Source organism: Zootermopsis nevadensis, unplaced genomic scaffold (genome assembly GCF_977971745.1).
Source record: "Zootermopsis nevadensis isolate Lab colony 2312 unplaced genomic scaffold, Znev_1.0 Znev_ptg000019l, whole genome shotgun sequence".
NCBI classification, from domain to species: domain Eukaryota; kingdom Metazoa; phylum Arthropoda; class Insecta; order Blattodea; family Termopsidae; genus Zootermopsis; species Zootermopsis nevadensis.
In genome coordinates this window covers 2,366,579-2,387,855 of record NW_028259151.1, presented here as the reverse complement: position 1 = coordinate 2,387,855, position 21,277 = coordinate 2,366,579, and positions in this window count along the sequence as shown.

The window sequence follows — 21,277 nt, the reverse complement described above, 5'->3', positions numbered from 1 at the left end:
TCATATATGCACTTTAATTAGGTTTTCAGGTACTGAGACATACTACACACCTATTAAATAAACAATAAGTTCGACATTGTAGGTAATTTCAGTAATAATCTGACCAAAAAAGCAGTGTAAAATAAAGTAAGTAAAGTTTGTCCCTCTATACGCCATGTAGGCGGTTGCGGTGAGTGGAGGAATAGGTCCTCTCTTCCTTGACCTCGGCACTGGATGGGGACGAGTGGTCAGCATCACGCCCCGGCCGGCTTTACCCCCGGGAAAGGACCACGATACCCATTGTAGATCAGGCTGGGTGGGCTCCATAGCCGGTCTGGACGCAGAGGCTTCAGGAAAAATTCTATGCCCCCGTCGGGGATCGAACCCCGGTCGACCAGCCCGTAGCTAGTCACTATACGAACTGAGCTATCCCGGCTCAAAAAGCAGTGTATCAAATGTAACAGGTTTAAGTCACAAGGCGGAGTGATACAAAAATGATCTTACCTGCTCCTGACACCAGTTCACGCAAACGCATCCACAGAATTCTGTACTCCCCTATCAACTCTGCAGACACGGTTCTTTGTTTTAATTTACTCTGGAAAACAAAGATTAATTCATTCACGTTAACAAGATTAAGTATGTCTGTTAACATTCCAATATTAAAATTTGGTACACAAATCTTTTATGCGAATATCATTGTGAGGGAATCTATATGCAAATTGGAATAGAGTTACGAAATCTTAAAGTATGATACCGTAAACAAATGAAAATAATTTGTAATAAAATTAACTAATGTAACGCTGGTGATGGTCAACTGAGAATAGACATCTACTATGTTCTGCATTATATATACATATAGGCCGTTGTACTATATCCGTTATGAACGTAAACTCCTGCCCTGTGACAGGAGAAATTATTTTACAAAATTTTAAAACTGATATTTCAATGGAAGTATTTCAACAGAGGAGGAAAACGTAATAGGCAAATGCAAAATTCTCTTCACAAACCCCGAAGGAACAGAATAGACAATCTATATACCAACGTATAGGAAAACAAGTTTGAAAAAATTCGCAGGATTTTATAAACAGGTTCGTGTCGAATCCAAATAATTATTAATTGAATATCTGTTTTATATTTTTACCTCGACATCAAGTTAAATATGAAAGAGACTATGTATTCAAAGTTTGTTTTTGCCTTCTCATGACACTTTCGTGAATATCATTTCTGAACGTAAGACATCAGAAAGAAAACAAACCATTTAAATGCAGACAAATAGTACAAGGCACAGGAAAAGGCAAACTGTGATTACGTGCGTGGAGCTACAGGTGAAGCTCCAGGAATTCTTAACCTAGGAACTAGAAGGAATAAAGAAATAAGTACATAATATCAAGTTCAGTTCTTCGCTTTTGACGTGAAAACGTCTTTAAAATCGATGCCGGGTGTGGGGAGGCAATCGCGCCCAAATGAGCGACAGTTTCTCTCGAAGTAATTTTAAACTTCAATAACTCGGCTAAAAATAGACATAGCGCCGCCATCGTAGTCTCATTTTAAAGAGGAAGGACGAAAGTTTGTGCCAGTACCGCTCCGACATTCGTGACGGCCAGACGTTGCGAACTGCGCAAGCGAAAATTGAACCCACGATTTTCGACTTTCCGGATTCGACACGTGTCCATAAACGGGATCATATCTCATAGATTAATTATCCGATCTGAGTGAACCAAGTGTTGTTTTGAAGAGGAGTGTATATGTTACAACTCATCCTGGGCTCCAAGTGTGTATCTCAAAAACTATAGATTTGACATTTGCAAGAGTTATTCAAATAATTTCAAAGCCATATGTATCCTACTTCTCATACCACTACCCTGTATTCAATAAATGTAAGTTGCAAATGAATTAAACGATTCAAAACAAAATTTTTATTTAATTTCAATGTACTATACACGATTGACGTTTTCACGTAATTAACTGCGGCAGTGTCCGATAGTGCTTATCAATTTTTTTTTGTGGATCGTTTGATGATGGTGTATCATATATCAAATTATTATAACTTGACATTTTTAATTTCGTTTAAAATACCTAGGTGTAAAAATAAAGTAAAGCAGCCCCGCTACATGCCATATAGGTCGCTTGTGAGGAGAGGTATATACGGCTCGTACTCATTCTTGAATCGGCACTAGATGGGGCTGAGTGGTCACCATCACGCCCCGGACGCGTTTTTCCCCCTGGTAAAGGAACCCGGTACCCATTGAAGAAGAGGCTGAGGGGGCCCCAGAACCGGTAAGGTCGCAGAGGCTAGGGGAAAAATCGTGTGCTTCCGTCGAGGATCGAACATCAGCCCGTAGCTAGTCACTGTACTGACTGAGCTATCTCTGAGCTCCTAAAATATCTAGTTGTGAAAACCAAAAAATGTGTCAAAAAATTTTCCATTAGAACATCTGAATTTTTTAGACCTGTTTGTCTGAAACCATTCCCAGTTGGTACGTGCAAACTCAAATGTACCTTGAAACATGTCGCGTATTTGCTGCCAGCTAACGCAAGGCTGTGGAAAGTGACCATCCAGTAACTGATGATAATTTCCGACAATATGCCGGAAAACATATAACTAGGTAGAGCACATAAAGGAACTCGTGGTTCGTAGAAATAAAAGAAGATAGTTGCAGTTCCTCCCAAGCAGCTGAGAACTGCGTAGCAGGTACATCGCCTTCGAACGGACAGTACCAACAGTTGCCCGGTGACTTTTCGGAACAGTATCTGCAACAAAGTTTTGTGTCAATACAATTTTGCTGAAATCAAATGGAAAAATACCGCAAGCCAAAATTGGTGTGACAAAATCATTAGTAAGCTTGTGAAAAGAACCCATTACCAACAATAACAAATAGGATAGTGTAATTGCGTCATATTGTGAATAGTCTAACAATTGTTTATTTTCATCCGTCTTATCACAATATTTAAAATTTCTTATAATTAAGATAATAAAATATTATTGATGTTCCATATCGATTGATCGATTTACACTTTGGAACATCCTTTACACAACATGTTTCAGTTTTTATAAAACCATCTTCAGGTGTATAAGATTTTCGAACTTAAAACTCAAATATTATTCCATTTGGTGATGTTTTATGCCATTTGTTTTTCGAATTTGGGCGAGGTGTTGTCTTTTCTAAATTTAATCAGATGTACATATCGGTCTTAGATGTAGGATTGATTGTATGTTCCGATATGTCCAGAAGTACGACTGTCAATTGACCCACACCTATACGATGACAGTCGTACTTCTGGACATATCGGAACATACAATCAATCCTACATCTAAGACCGATATGTACATCTGATTAAATTTAAGAAAAGACAACACCTCGCCCAAATTCGAAAAACAAATGGCATAAAACATCACCAAATGGAATAATATTTGAGTTTTAAGTTCGAAAATCTTATACACCTGAAGATGGTTTTATAAAAACTGAAACATGTTGTGTAAAGGATGTTCCAAAGTGTAAATCGATCAATCGATATGGAACATCAATAATATTTTATTATCTTAATTATAAGAAATTTTAAATATTGTGATAAGACGGATGAAAATAAACAATTGAATAACAAATAGCCTTGAACCTCTATTTCCAAATAAAAACAAGTGATATTCTATTCAGAATCCCAATAAATTCAATGACACATAAATCTAGTAAGTTGAAACTATTAGGATAGTCTTTGGGAAAGATTAATATCATAACAAAGTGACAATAGCACAAAATGCAATGAAGTTTTCTCAGGACAGCAGGCGTGTAAGAATGAAATTGTGTTTGTAGCAGATAGTGTCCGAAGAGATTACAACGCCGCTGTAACCCGGCTGATGGCCAGCGAATGCGTCACTGCATACAATACCATGAAAGCTTCAAATCTTACAATAGTACCAAATGTTTTATTTTATTGTTGATAACTGGTAAATCCTGTGATACAGCGTGTGGCATCAGACATTTACTTCATGACAACCTTTACACAAACACAGATTATATAGCCAACACAAACTTACATTATTAACTACTTTTTAGGCTGAGTTTCGATGAAAGTTTGCCATCACCAGGCGAACATAACCTATATAATATTCACTTACTTCAACAATACTTTTATATTTTATTCAGCCGTTACTTAATGCATAATGGTAACTGAGAAAGATATAAAGGCACTAATTCAAATAATTTAGAATAATATTGTGCAATTTTTGTGATGGTTGTGAACTCTTAGTAAGGCAGGAAAAATCGTGCATAATCCTCTCATCATGAATACCGAGCTAGTAAGCATTATACCGATAAAAGTATCAGATACACTTCAGTGCATTACTAAATCGGGTCCTACAGAAGAAGTCTTCCACATTTGACCATGCTCAACGGGGAACATCTTAGATCACATCAAATCACAAGATATAGCAAACTAAAATGAAAGCAAGAAATGGAATCGCAGTAGAACTTAGTAGAATATTTTATGAACATATAAGTAAACAATGCTACTGCAGTATTGGACAGTCAGTTCTCTTTATCACATGTATACAAACAGGACAAATACTCCCACATTTCGTAATCAAGACACTGTGAAAAGCAAACGGAGACACAAAATTTAATAACTACAGAGTAATTGCACTGGAACACAACACTTTCAAAGCTGACTGTCCTCTGATATACTCTACGTCTACATGGCGCTACATTCCAGAAGACAGCCAGCTGTCTTCATGTTTGCCACCGTGAGACCCTCAACTCCAGTACATCCAAATTCTAACTGCGAGTTAACTTCGCAGTCGCTGAGTGAACTAAATTAAAAATAAACCACGAAAAAAGTGCGCAAATTTATCATCTTTCTTGTACAATTATATATTTATTTAAGGTGACGAAACCACAAGATTACATAGCTCAAACTACTACTTTAATTCTTGCGAATATAACTAACCTGATATTGCATCCATTCGCCTGTGTAAAGAACAAGCTTCTTCAAGTCTAATGCCATAATCAAGGGGACTACCAAGCAGGATCCAGATATAGACACGTGTAACACATTGTATATTTTGTAGTCAAAATTCCTGCTGTCGTGGAGAGCCATCATGCGTTCCTGGAGGTTGCAGTAAAATGACACCATCAGCAGCGGGTAAAGACACACAGAGTAGGCCACGGCGAGTGACAAAATGCAGAATCTCGGTGTACCTGTAGTTTTGTGAAAGTGATAATGGGTCTATTAAGACAAATTCAGGATGCACACTTATAACATCAAAGCCACGTTTAACCATTAAGAGATACAGTGCTTGTTATTGGACAAGGGAGGAAAATATAAATCAAGGAATGTTATTGAGTTCAAATCAAAGACAGGGCTTGTACCACTTTTCAGAAGGATCAAAATTTCATACAAAGTGTAATTCGGGACCCCTTAAATGAACCACATCAGAGACCTAAGCAAATGTGGAAGGAAAGTGTTAAGTTGATCTAAAAAGTAACGGAAAGATGGATTCATCTTCCTCAGCTCAGAGACAAGTTACGGGCTGTTGCGGACGTGGATATGAACGGGAAATTCTGCAGTCGTAAACGTTGGGAAATGTTGTGTTTCTGTGCGTGCATTACAACTGTTCGTTTCTACCACGGATTCCACGTAATTAACGAGTTACAATTCGCTGCAGCCAGCTTTAAGTCAGCTCACTGTCAATGTTTCTCAAATATTCTCATATTCAGCCATGGTTTATGTATTTAAATATTATGAGTTTATCTTTGCATTAATTAATTATTTTGCAAATATCCCTAAAATAATAAATTCTCGTTTGTGTCGGTGGAATAGAAAGTAAATTGTCGTAAGAATGGATGCTTACTGTGATTTTGTGAATGCATGGATATATTTATTTTTATTACCAATTATTTTTATATTGCTTTTAACAAATGAGATATCAGATCGGCGCAATTTACGTACCTGTCTTTGGTATTTCAACTGGAAGCGCTCCCAGTAGACGCAGCAGATGAAATAATGGTTTAATCTGACTGTGATAGAAGTCGCTCTCAAAATTTACTTCATCCTTTGATAACCATTTTTTATTCGTTGACGGTTTCCACAATATGTTATTTGTAGTAAAAGAGATGTCGTTTGACTGGAACATACGTGTATTCCTCATCACAAATCTACTTGCTCTTCATTTGTGTTTCAACAGTGTTATCACCTACGTAACGAGTGGGGCAGAACACTTTATATTGACGACCACGGGCATTCTTTACATGGCAGTAAATGTACATCCTCATGGGGATAAAATAACATACTGACATTGATCGACTGTTTTATCATTAATATAATTGAAGAAGCGGCTGCTAGACAATGGTGTGCTTTAAGTCACTTTTCCAATTTCCGCAATGCACATTTTGCTATCGGAAACACTTCATGCTTACTAGAAGAATCGCGTGTGATACAGCTGGTCCCAAACAAAAGTTATAAGTTCAAGCAAAGCATTTAAATTCTTTCGACATTTATTACCAAAATGTCAGAGGGCTCAGAACCAAGCAACTCGAATTATACGATAGCGTTTCGTTCTCTGGTCACAGTATCTTATGTTTAACTGAGACATGGCTAAACGACTCGTGTTACGATCACAATTTATTTATGGACGGTTACACTGTTTTCCGTTCTGACAGAATATGCACAAATAAGAAGCGTGGAGGTGGAGTGTTAATAGCTATATCCCACGGAGTACGTGCCTGTAAACGCAGGCACGATTTAAAATTTTTCGAAGAATATGTATGGGTTGAAATCCTCACTTTTGATGGTCTAAATCTACTCATTGGCAAATATTACTTCCACCCTGATGCTAAACCTGAAGTTGCCGCAAATTACTTTCGACTTATAGAAAACAATTTGGACACACAAAATTTTCGGTTTATTCTCTTGGGTGATTTTAACACCCCTCGTTTTGACTGGAAGCGCGGTCTCCCTCTGGCTAACTGTCAGTATAATTCTAAACTCAAGGGAGATGCCATCTACACCTCCACGTGTCTTCTCAACCTCAGACGACATATGGAAACTGTTGGCAGCAGTGTTCTCCTTACCTAGTATTTACGAACTTCAGTGATTTGGGTACTAAATTTATTGATACTTGTCTTGTAAAGCCGGATGTTTACCATCCACCTTTTGTTATTATTATTTGTCCCTTAAAACAAATAAAAGCAATTCCTAACTTTCCTACCGTAAATTTGCATCTGGGGATTACACCTTTTTGCATAACATTCTCTCGAGTTCACCGCTGTCGATGATTCTGTCGCTAGCCTGAACTCGGTTGTCTTAAATGCTATAGATAAGGCTATTCCCCGTGGGTTTACCAGAAAATCAAAATTCCCTCACTGGTTTTGGAGTGCCTTAAAGTACTACATCTGGAAGAAAGATTTCTTTTACAGACGTTTCAAAATGAATAACTCTGATTATTTTTTCCTTCTATCGCAAGCTATTGAAAGCTACAATCAAGTTTGACAGACGTATTTGGTTGAAGTCGATTGACGACAATTTAAAGTCACAACCAAAGCAATTTTGGAAATACGTGGCGTCTCGTAGAAAAAGAAATTCCACTTGTATTCAGCTTGAGGTTAACGGTACACATTTGGCTAAAGCTCAATCTGTTGCCGATGTATTTACTAAGCATTTTCAGTCGGTCTACAGTACCTCTTGTTTAGACGTATCCCCTTCCCCTGTGGAGTCCTCTGACTTCTTGTCTTTAGCTCCTATCTCCGAATTGGATATTTGGAAAGCAATTCGTCGTCTGAGACCTTCCAAATCTGTCGGACTTGATGACATTCCTAGCTTTGTTATAAAGGGTTGTTCGGAGATCTTTTTTCCTATTCTCAAACACATCTTCAATCTAAGTTTAACGCACAATTATTTCCCTATTTATGGAAACATGCAGCAGTAGTTCCTGTTCTTAAAAAAGGCAACTCTGCCGCTATTAGTAACTACAGACCCATTTCTATACTTAATACTTTTTCCAAAATATTTGAACTTGTTAGTTATGATCATATCTAACATTACGTAAAGTCTAAATTAAATCCTTGTCAGCATGGTTTTACTAAATCTAAATCTACAGTTACTAATCTCGTAACCTATCTAGATTTTATTAATGCAATAGTTGGCTCACAGGGTCAAGCTGATGCTGTTTACTTTGATCTTAGCAGTGCATTTGATCTTGTCCCTCATACACTTCTACTCAACAAGCTCAGTAATCTTGGACTCTGTGATGTTTATGTAAACTGGTTTCGTAGTTCTTAACCAACAGATAATCCCAGGTTCTTGTTTCTGGAACTCTATCGTCTCCTTTTGTAGTCCTCTCTGAAGTTCCGCAGAGATCTGTTTTGGGTCCTCTACTTTTCAACTTGTTTATTGATGACAAATGCCAAGTAATTAATCATTCTAAATGCCTTCTTTTTGCTAGTGATATTAAAATTTTTCGTGCCATTGAATCTCCTAACGACTGCAATGAACTTCAAAATGACATTGACTCTGTACAAGGTTGGTGCACTGCTAACTTCATGAAACTCAATATTAGTAAAACTACAGTAATTTCTTTCTAAAGGAAAACCACTACTTTGATTGAATAAAAATTTCCTTGGATACTATCCATCGTCTAGTAAATATAAAATGTAAAACGACGTTTCGGAGATGGGACTCTATCTACGTCTTCAGGTTCCTACACAGTTCCTGAAGACGGAGATAGAGTCCTATCTCCGAAACGTTGTTTTACGTTTTATATTTACTAGACGATGGATAATATCCAAGGAAATTTTTATTCAATTGACTCTTCACCATCGTCAAGAAGTTTTAGATTTTATACACTACTTTGATCTTTGGTTACAAACATTTTCAGTCTTCTGTAACTCGTACCAACACTATTAAAGACCTGGGAATATTTATCGACTCTAATCTCCGATTTCACAACCATGTTGACCACATATTTTCACATTGTATTAAGTTGCTGGGTCTTGTTCGCACATTAACCTTTTCGTTCTCTTCTCCCGATTGCCTGTATATGTTATATGTAACCTTAGTTAGATCCAAGCTCGAGTACGTCTCGGTCGCTTGGAATTCTATTACGACTACTGATGGCAACAAACTGGAACGTATCCAGCAGAAGTTTGCAGCCCTTTGCTACTATCGTTTCCTCCCCCAAGTGCATTGCAGCTATGCTGATGCTTTAGAGTATTTAAAACTCCATACCCTGCGTAAGAGAAGGCATTGTAGTGATGTACTGTTCCTTGCGCAGGTTTACCGCGGCTTTAAATGCTGTCCTTCCCTTCTGGAAGCTGTCGGTCTCCGCATCCGTGCTCGGAATCTGAGAGATTTTTCTATATTCAGTTTTAGCCCTTTGATCAAAAACAGTCCTTCTGCTAGATGCGCATCAGCTGCTAATGTCGTCTGCAGGGACTTGGACATAATCGAGACGAAAATTGTCACACTTCTTCATATTCTAAAATTGTATAATTTATTTAATTGATTTAAATTATTTTTACAAATATGCTAATATATTTAGTTGCAATTTTCTTGTGTATTAACGTCCTCCGTATTAGTGTACTTTATGTTCTGCTTGTTTTACCTTTTATGTTTTTATTGTGTTCGTGTGCTCATCTCTTGTGCTGTATCTGTAATTGGCCTTCTGGCTGTTGATACAGCACACTAATAATAAAGAATTGAATTGAATTGAATCCTGCAGTTGATAATCAACAGGATGATTAGAAGAAAATGCGTTAATAAGTTCTTAGTGTAATACACGACACGTGGAGCGCACTGTTGGTTTTGGCAGTTGGACTGATGTCCGCTCTATCGATACGTGTCCAATTTTATAAACACACCTGCAATTTTTATATCAATCAACAACAGGGAATTGAAATTATTCGTGAGAATTATATAAGTAAAGATGAGATTAGTAAGGTATGTAGTAGAAAATAGGGAGACTAGCTGAACAACTACTAGCTTCTCAAATATGACTCCGATGTGTAGAGTAAGATATCTAACCATAATTTTATTATGCTAAAACATGTACAGATGTAATGTGTTTCTGAGAGCTAACATTACAAGCAGATCGTATTAAACAGAGACAGAATATATGACGGCGAAATGAAGCCAAAGTTACACTCTAAACAGAAATGGAATGAACAAGTAAAAAGTGGCTACATTCTGACACTTAATACATCCGAGTAGTGCTACCCACTTAGGAGAATATGTATGAATAAAAATATCATCAGTATCGATTGTACGAAGATGGCTGCCTTCAACTTTGTTTAACATTATGGCGATTGGTAAACTACCAGATAACACGGCAATACAACCCACAAGAAATTTATCTTCGTACTCACCGCCGTGGAAAACTCAAATTCTATGTAGCACAGAACGTAAAAAGGCATTAATCCTAAGTGAAGTCAGAGTACATCAGTTTTATTTAAAGAATAGCTACTTTATAACTAATTCCAAACGACGATTGGTTACATTAATGGCTTAATGGTTAGGAAGTATCAGATGTCATTAATAACAACGCAAAGCAACATTATCGATGAAATGTTTTTTCTTTTTATTTGTGTCTAATCTAGTCACGTTAAAGCGTAGTCTGAATCGACATATCTTCATTGGACAATACATATGTGAGTACGTACAAATAAGAACACGTCTCATGTGTATAACAGAGGTATTACGAGTATATTTAATTGAACACACAGTTTAACATAAAACTAAGTATTTTCAAATCACTAGTTTTTACATTAAAGTACCATTTTATGTAAAATTATTAAAACTCAAATGCTTAAATATAAACTGTTCTGCAATGAAATTTGTTATAGTTAATGACATCTCAAGAATCTGTTCAACAACATCACATATGTGAATCATTAAAATTCAATTAAATGGGAACTAACTCTATGTTAAGTAAAATAAAACCATGTTATACATTGGACTTTGTCGTAGCTTCTGCGGTAATATCAGGGTCATTAGCTCAATATCAGCACGAGTTAGAGGCCTACATATCTCCAGAGAAATTGTAGGGGAAAATACTGTAACCATGTGATCAAGGTTTGTTACTCACAGATCTGAAGAGTCCTCTATTGATGTCTTTGAAGCCGAGTACAGAGACTGGCGGGTACAACGATATTGTTTGCAAGAAAGCGTTCAAGTAGAGTGAAACATAGAAACTGGGAAGTTACATGTATCCATTAGTTTCAGGACAATAATTATTTCTTTACTAATTTTAACATAAAATAATGTGGAGAGCAACAGAAGTGAGGGTTATGGATCAGTCACCATTTGGTTTGTTTGGATCGGGTCACAATTGCGAGAGGTCCTGAAAGAGTAGTTTTTAGATGACTTTAGAAAAATGAGAGAAGTGCGTTCATTAAAGGTACCCGTAAAAGTCTGCTTTGGAACGTCAGGCTCTATCAAGTATTTTCCGTTTGCCCAATTTATTTATGGATTCAAGGTAAAAGAATCACCTTTTCCAGTAGGTTTACGGAAAAAATGGAATATACCTGTGCTAATAAATTTCATAAACATCCAGTTATAATATATCAAATCTAAAAGTTCTTGACGATGGTGATGAGTCATTTGAATAAAACTTTTCTTGGATATTATCCATCGTCTAGTAAATAAAATAGAAAACGTAAAACAACGTTTCGGAGATGGGGCTCTATCTCCGTCTTCAGGTTCCTACTGAAAGTCCCGGAATATAAGAACATCACCACACCATCCATCCGTGGGACGTAAAAGAATAAAATAGAAATAATAGAAACATAATTCGTTAAACATGAAAAAGCCAAATAAAAACAAAGACACACAAGAAGTGGGAATAAATACATATGACCATTAATTTGAAACTCAATGCACAACTTAGACTTCTTCAGAGATGACCGGAATCCACATGCGAGATAAATCCAAACTGGGCTGGCTGATAGGATTGGCAAGTAGTGCCATGTGTGCTGTCTCCTTGTATTTCCTGTAGACGGTATTGGGTGCTGTTAATAACACTCTGGCTCCATCCCAACAGACATGATGATCTTCTTCGTACGCATGTTGGGTCAATCTGGATTTTTCCAGCAGGCCCTGTGTGAAGTTATATTTATGTTCCTTTTTGCGTACCTCCAGAGGTCTGCTAGTTTTGCCGATATATCATCTACCACAATCACAAGGGATCCCGTACACACAGCCTAGTCTGTCTCCCGACTGTTCTGGGTCTCATGGAACTCAATAAACCACGGAGAGTGTGACTGCCAATTCTTCTAAATTTTTATAATATGTTAAAATTTTTTGCTTGAAATAGCAAAAGAGTGAAAAATGTTTTGCAAGGAACAAAGGGAAAAAACACAAGCGTCCTTGACGAACGGTCTTCCTTGTACGGACGTAATATTGTACCCATTCAACGATACAAATAGCAAAAATGACCAGTAGAGGGCCACGAAATGTGAAACAAACGTAAGGATTTACAGACGCGAAGAAGAACGGGTTTTAACTGGAACTGAGTGGAAGGAATAATCTTGTTCGTCGGTTTGAATCGGGGCTGACCGAAGAGTGCGCGAGCGAGGAATTCGGATTCATTACACCGCCCAATGGATATTTTGGTCACGTTAAAAAAAAGGCATGTGCCAAATTCCCATCCGGATGAAATCGATCGCATGAAAACCACAATTACCAGGTTCCGTTAATTCATGAATGACACATTTCTGGGTTGATATCAAGTTAAGAAATGTATGAATAGCAAAACAGTAATGGCCCGATGAAGCCTGAAACTTTGTAATAATTGTGTGCTAATAACGCGTAAAACTGGCTTCTTGGACAAAGCCCATTGTCCAAATTATAAATAAAATGAATAAGTTTCGAAAGCCAGATCTGCTTTTGTCTTCAAGTGAAGAGTAGAACGGAGGGAAACCGTAGCTTCTGGACCATCAGGTTGAGCTAGATTGAGGCCAGATCAACCAGGAGGCCCAAATGTAAGGTTTCTGTTCTTTTCATCTTCTGTCTGAAGAAGGAAGCAGATCAAGCTTCCGAAAAGTGTAGTTTCATTTTTCATTTTTCAATGGACAAAATCCAAAATACAAGTTTTATAGAGTTGTGTCCCATTCTCCATACAAACATTAGTGGTCTTTATGCGGTGATTCCTGGAAATTGTTGGGCCAACAAGGAGGCAATAACAAATTCCCATGTTTCTTATGCGATTGTAATAGAAAGCGAGTACAAACAATGGACAACTAAAGAGTGGTCTAAAAGGGAAAATTTAATACCAGGAACGATAATTGTTGTGCATGTCAGTTAAGTTGATCTGCAGAACGTTACACAGCCTCCTTTCCAAATTAAACTCGGTATTATGAAGCAATTTGTAAAAGCGCTGGACAAAAGTGATTCATGTTTCCAATACATCGGCCGTAAGTTTGCAGATTTGTCCGAGGCTTAAGTGAAAGAGGGCATATTTAATGAACCACAAATTCAGCAACTTATGAAGGATACGACATTTACCAATACCATGAGTGACACAAAACGTCATGTATGGAATACAATCAAGGACGATGTTCAGAAGTTTTCATTCGGAAATGTAAAAGACACACAGCATGATAGAATTATGGGAAATGTGTTTAAAAGTCTGGAGATACTCGAATGTAACATGAGTTTAACATTGCATTTCTTGTACTTTTGTCTCGATTAATTACATGATAATTTATGAGACCTCAGTGAAGAACAGGGTGAGAGATTATATCAAGATGTAAGGGGGATGAAAAGAGAAGCTCTTTATAAGGAACATAAACAATCATTTGCAATAAATCATAAGCGTAAACATTCTGACCCTAATTATTCTTTTTAAATGTGGGTAAATAATGTTTTTGACAGGTATTAACTTTTTCGGCTGGAATTTATACCGTGTGGAGATGGCCGTCTTCAGGACAAGGAGCTCTGAAACGTATGTAAAATTCTATCAAACTGAAGGGCGCAACGACTCCTCTATTGTGGGGTAGCCATTTTCAAAACTAGTGGTATCTAGCGGAGACGCGCAACATAACAATCACTCGGGTCACTTGAAACAAAACTTTGAGTTTTCTTTATCGATTGGTGTGACGTTCTAGAAAAGCAAAATTGTTCTGTAATATTTTGGAAATGTAAAGTTCTTTTGTTCTCACCCTACATGTCTGGTGCCCTCTCAAATATTTATTCAAGTTTGCAGTCGTATTTTTTGGACGATAGAATTATGTTATGAAATTAATACGAAAAGCAATTAAAAATGGATACTAAAATATGTGGACGTCATATTCGAAATAAGAGTGTATTTATACTTTATGAAACATCCGCAGTCCAGTAACGTTTGGTAACGAGCTGAATTTAGTTTCGAGTGTTATCTCCAACACTTGCTAAATTAAAACTTAAATGGAAAGGAAATTAAGATGAAGGGTCAGGAAATTGCGTGTGTACCGGATTCATCTCCGTAAGACTGGGTCCAGTAGCTGGTTTTTGTGATCATGTTAAAGAGCATTCCAGTTGTAAAAGACGTTTTGGCTGACACTTTTTACATAACTAACACCAACGAGGATATTTCAACTTGAGTAGCCCAGATGGCTAAGAAATTCCCCTGTCTTATATAAAACTCCAAGAATCGTTACGTGTTCAAAACAGCCCACCACCGGTCTGTACCCTGAGCTAGATGCATCAACTCCACACTTCCAAATAACTTGCTTTTATATCCAGATTGTTATCCTGCCTTCTATATTTTAGGTATCCTACGTAATCTCATCACTTACCACGTAGGATTTGAGGTTTTCACGGCGGTGAGTCTGAAGATTGTTGTCTTCTGGGTTCTACCAAACTACACGGCGCAACAGCCCAGACGACAGCAATTTCCACCACCTACCATTTTTGCTTTGTTTAATTGTAATTATCATAAAAATTATACTATTAGAACAATTAGACTAATGAAAGTGTAAGTTACCTGAAACCGAAACCATTTGTCCATATAGTGAACAAATTTATGGCAGTCAAACCTCATAAGAACGGGCAGACATCCGGAGAAAACCAGTGTATTCACCATCAGAGCACTGAAGATGTGTTAAAGGAAGTCGCCTTTCCTCTCAAATAATTTCAGCAGGATGTCACAAGTGTTGAAGTACGCCATTATTAATACCCAAATATAAATGCACACTGAGTAGGCCATAACCAAAGACAACACGCGAAATGTTGGTGTACCTGCGGTTATTGAAGAAAAAGCATGTAATAAATCAATAAAATTTGAACATTATAACAGAATAATACCAACACCAGAACCGCTACAGAGTGCTTGAAAAGGCACGAAAAACATCGAATTGTATTTGAATGCAAGCTTGAAAGAATATTTTAACCCAAATCGTGTGACTTTCGATCGCATTGGAACTACTAACATTGATACGAGGCGCGTCCCAAAAGTACGTTTCCCTGGGGCCGTTTACAGAAACAAAACACAATTTTATGGAAATATTTATTGCAACAGATACAGAAAGTGTCCAGCTATTTTTCAACATATTCGCCACCGGAATTGAGACATTTGTCATACCGTGGGACCAACTTTTGAATACCTGTGTCGTAGAAGTCTGCCGCCTGGGATTGGAACCACTGTGTGACAACCATCTCCGCCTCTCTGTCATTCTCAAAACGCTGACGCTGACCGGACAGGAATTTCTTGAGGTGTAGGAAAAGATAGAAATCACTGGGAGCGAGGTCCGGGCTGTAGGGTGGATGATTAAACACCTCCCAGCTGAACTCCTGCAGGAGACTTGCTGTCCGTCGAGCCGTGTGCGGCCTAGCTTTATCACTGACCGCACTTCATAGTCGGCGGGAGCTGGAATAAGAACCTCCATCTTCAACAGCTGCAACGATGCTACTGTGAGAACGCGGGAAGTACCGTTAGTGCATGCGACATGCTACGTCATTGCTCTATCACGTATGCACAGTCGCTTCGCTCAATATAAGGTTTGCTAGCTGTGGGACGAGTGGGAAACTTACTTTGTGGACGCATCTCGTACATGCACGACTTCCAGGCCGGGGTTCGATTATTATTACTCTTCTGAAAACATAATAAATTTAGCGAACTATATGTGTAAGTACAGCTGTTGGCACACAAAAATGATTTACTATAACACAAGTATCACTTCATCGCCTTGATGACGGAGGCAATATGACCTCTGAAAAGTTGATTAAAATCGACTAGACTACACAGCGCAACAACCCAGAAGACGGAAATCTTCATCACTTACCTGACTTTGGTATGGTAATAGGAAGTATCCCGCTATACTTCATTGCTCGTAAAATTGGTTTCATTTGGTTGAAGTAATGTTTATCTGTAAGTGTGAATTGTAAGATTACTGCATGTGGTGAAGTAATGGCAGCAGGTTTAATAAGTCTTAAGAAATGCATGCCTCCATTTTCTGGACCAATTCGAGACATTGCGACAAACACTATCAGCTTTATCTTCAATAGAAAGAACCTGTCTTCTGTTTAGCTTTTTTTTACAATAAAGACAATGTACCTTAGTAAGCCTTATATAATAAGCAAATGGATTTACCTTTGCTCTGTGCGAACACATGAATTATTGTTCTGAAAGCCTTCTAATAGCTTACATTTAATCGCTTTATCTTGCGATCTGATGAGCGCTAAAATATTACATATATATATATATATATATATATATATATATATGAAAGAGTTTTCTTATAATCAAACGTATGAAATTTCCAGGAACGTCAAATTTTACACCTAGAAAATACAAAATTATATTCCGAAATTCTAGTTTGTATTTCAGAAGATAACATGTCATGATATAAATTATATAAATTCAATTTACTAACGTCATTGGTAGGCATATGCATTTGTGTACATATGTACGTAGGAATATATTCATACTGTATGTGTGTATATAGTCTTACAGAGATGTTCCTAAGAGATGTATACACACAAGGTTAACATTCCGTAAAGTAATATGTACACATCTATTTGGGACATTCAGTATATATATATATATATATATATATATATATATATATATATGCATTATCATTGTTACTGGACTTTAAATATTGCTTCGAATGAAACGCATGATAGACTACGTAATCGATCGTGACTTATTTGATGCTATTATCAAGGTCCTCGTTCGAGATAATACAGAAATCCACCAAGAGTCCACTTCAGAACTACAATTCAGAAATGATGCAGCAGAGTAGCAATCATAACCTCACATATAATGGAACGAGTTGTAGAAAAATAATACTGGCAGAATTCGTGAATGAGGGTCTCTTGTCAGCCCGCACAGAGCAATCTTTTCTTGAAGCTCCAGTTATGGGCGGTAGCTGCGAGGAAATTGATTAAAGAAATCTCAAGAGGGCAACCGACAAAAGATGGTTCTTAGCGGTCCTCCGAGAACGTCTGGAAAACGACGGGGTGAAGGGTGGGATAATATTAAAATCGGTCGGATTGGATTCATCTAGTTCATTTGCAATGCTATATGTCAGGCTCCTGCAAACTCGATAACAAAAAAGCAGATAACTTTTTAACTAGATGAGCAAGTATTATCTTATCAAGTAAGATTCTTGTTCTTTGCAGAAAAATGTAATTTTCTTTTTTTATGAAATCTGACTTTTAGTGATTTGTAATGATTTTGTGTGGTATCTACTTAAAACATTTGCCATGCGTTGCTAAACTAAGTAAGGATTATATAAACGGGAAGAATATCCATACAAAAATGTAATATTTGAGTATAATATATTCGACGTTTCCTAGTAAACATTCATAATTCTCACCGTTTGTGACATGGGTCGAAACAACTCGCTCAGACATCTTTACTTAAATCGAGCCTGGAAAATGACCGGCTTTAATGCAGTAGAGTTCCAAAAATCCAACCTTCAGATATCCGACATTCCGGTTCATCCGACGTACCATGTCGGAACGCTCCATTTTATGTACACTCAACTCAGAAATTAGCGGAATGAATTACACTATTGAGACTGCGCTTGTTTACGTTGAACGACAAAGAAAGGCGAGCGATAGAGACGCACTACTGTTCCCAGAATGGCATGACCTTGCAGCAAAGAAATGAAAGTAGTCTCAGAAGTAGATTCACATTAACGATTACTTAAAAAAAATAAACTCTTTTATTTACATTATGCTCAATACTGTTTTGTTTGAGAGATATTTTGTTTGATGCCATATTGTATTTTCTTCATAATTTAACAATATCTTAAATTGAGTTTTGAACTGAGATTACGCTCGTCTGTTTCATTAGACCTCCGTTTTATCTGACAGCCTTTCGGTCCTGTTTAGGTCTGGACTCTGGAACCTACTGTAAATAAATCTCGCAGTAAAAACTAAAATAGGCAACCATATTGAGCGATTCATAAGGAAAACTGTTGATGTAAACAGCTGAGAGAAGTGATTGTAAATGTATACATCATTGGTCAGTGTGTCACTAAATGACTTCATCAGCAATAAATGAAGATTAGGACCAAAACGCTGGTATCAACGTACGAGTCTACACGACCAAAACTCAGGATTATATTTCGATCTAAGCTTCTGTCCAACAAATTACTACAGGCAACTTTTGTTGTCACCCAAACGTGCTACAATACTTGATAGTCAAACACCCATCTTTTATCGTAACAGACGAAAATCTAAAATAAACTCCTTTGAAGTACTTCATATTCTTCATTTTTCGAAGAAGAAGTGTCTCTGAGGTAAAATGTAATGAGAGAATTTATAATTGTCCGCACTTTTATTTATAAAATTCTCTAAAACAAAACTAACTTAAAATATCTGGTGGATAACACCAGATATTTTGGATTGTGAAAAATTCTTTTTTGCGACTCTAGAGCAGTAATATTTGTTACTGGTAATGTTGTCTTACGATATATTTTAATTTCCGAACAACGTACTACGTCTTCTTAGTGGCAAAAAAAGAACGTAGTTCCGAGTTACACTACACACAGACACATTCAGCCTATGAAAAATATCATCCCATGCCTAATTAAATTAAGTTGTCCTTGCTGCTGGTGCATAATTAAGTAATTAAATAAAGAAAGCATTGGACTTGGCCCTCTAGCTCCCCCACTGACTCACAATCGGCTTCGACAACGGTCGCTTAAGAGGCATGTTTGTGTGACTTGAATGAAAAGATGCCATTGAACTCGCTGTGTCGCATATGGAACCTCTTGTCATTATCGATCCTTTACACATATAATTGTGCAAGACCACATGTATTGTTTGATAATTTTAGTTTTTGTTATTAATAGATACACGTAATTATCAACCATATTATAAGAGTCAGTAAGCTACAGATGCTACGGACTACACTGTAGAGATATTGAACTATAAATACGATAAGGAAATTACTATACAGGAATTCGATTATACTAATACACCCACGCGTCTCTAATTAAGTGTCGCCCTATGATGAACTCCCGCAGCTGTTAATGAGTCTGTTTGCCCCCTCCGGCACTTCGATAGCACACGACGCACTTTTAATCGCTTTCTAAACCACTGTCTGTAAGCACAACGCGGACTGCACTGGAATTCACCACCGAACGTTACGTTCTACACTGCATTACGCCTAACACAGTCTTGCTTCACAGTTTTCTAACTCAAGATGCTGCAAACTGGTGTAAATTTAATTCAATATATATATATCTACTCTTTTGCTACAAGCGGACTTGAATATCAGTTCTTGAGTGTCCAACGCACTCAATCAACAGACTTCCGCTCAGTCCTCGCTCCCGTATCCCATCATCATCCTTCGGGATACAACAGTTGTCTGCCGACGTATGATGTAGGAGTGTGAGTGGATCGTGTCCATGTGCGATGTCATGTGACATGTCAGCGTCGCATTACAACCGTACACCCTCAGACGTGGTTTTACGTGTACACACGCGGGCATTTAAATTAAAGTTCTTGTGGATTTACGTATAAACACGCGAGCCTCAAGGCCTAATTTAAAACGCCCATAAGTATGGAATAAATAACGCCAGCGCGATGTGGTTTGTTCTCGCCAGTTGTGGAAATAAAGCTCTATGTGTATACATGTGGCAACAGTGGGACATTCCAATGACCTGCAAGGGACAGTCTAAAAATAAACGCCTGACCTGGTAGTTTACAAGGGCTCTCTCCCTTCGACTAGTTGTCCTCTGACGGAGCTAGACCAAATACAAGTTTTAAATGAAGTTTTAGAAGATGATAGTATAAGTGAATATAGTTCGGACGATGATAGTGTATTTGACATTGATTACACACAGTTTGTGACACCGGGAACTGTCGTGTTTAGCGATAGTGATTGTGATAATGGTAGACGTGGTCGACAGGACGACATCGTACATGCAGGTGTGGTTTCCAACAAGATTTTGTGGGAAAATATAGACTCATTTCCTGCTTCACGAGAAGCATTTTGTAATGTATGTGGTCCCCAGTTCGACACTGCTGAACTAGATGTCGTGAGTTTATTCGAAAATATTTTCGATATAGCACTTGTGCAGCACATTGCTGATCAAACCAACAGATATGCTCAGCAAGAAATATCAAAAAGTGCCAATCCTCTCACATTTCGCTCTAGGATTAGGAAGAGGCAAGATATTACAGTGGACGAAATTTACGTTCTTTTGGCTCTATTTATATTGATGGGCATTGTGCAAAAGCCTACACTTAGATCTTACTATTCAAAGAACCGGCTGTTGTACACTCCGTTTTTTTCTGAAACTAAACTTCTAATCGACTTGCTTCCACTGCTCACACATCTCATCTTATAAGGTAAGATTATAAAACCATCTTTTAAGAGGATTTCAGTGAAAAATTCATAATTATATCTGATATAGTTCAAAAGTTATGAAAAAAAGAGTATTTTACAGCAAAATTTAAACGGGCATTTAAAAAATACTACCGCAGGAACAGCACGACAGCAGTATATGCGGGGTATTTAAACTACCACGTCGACGGGTTAAGGGTAAGTAAAAGACGTAGCGAAGCAGGTAGCCTACCTAGTACGTCGCTGGTAGCCGGGAAGTTAGACTGCCTGAAACGGAGGACGCGCACAGAGTTATTGTTTCGGAGTTAGTCATTCTGGTTGTCTCATTTCCGAGGCTGTTTGAAGGGTAGGCGTGCTTCTGAAAACTATGTATTCCGGTAGTAGCAATGACGATGAAAAAATATTGGATAGCTGTTCCTAAATTCTTCTGATTGTTGCAAGAATAATCTCTGCTGTAGTATCAAGCGCATCCAGTAATGTTGACAAACGTTTCGGATAATATCACCATCCTTATCAAAAAGTACGAAATTA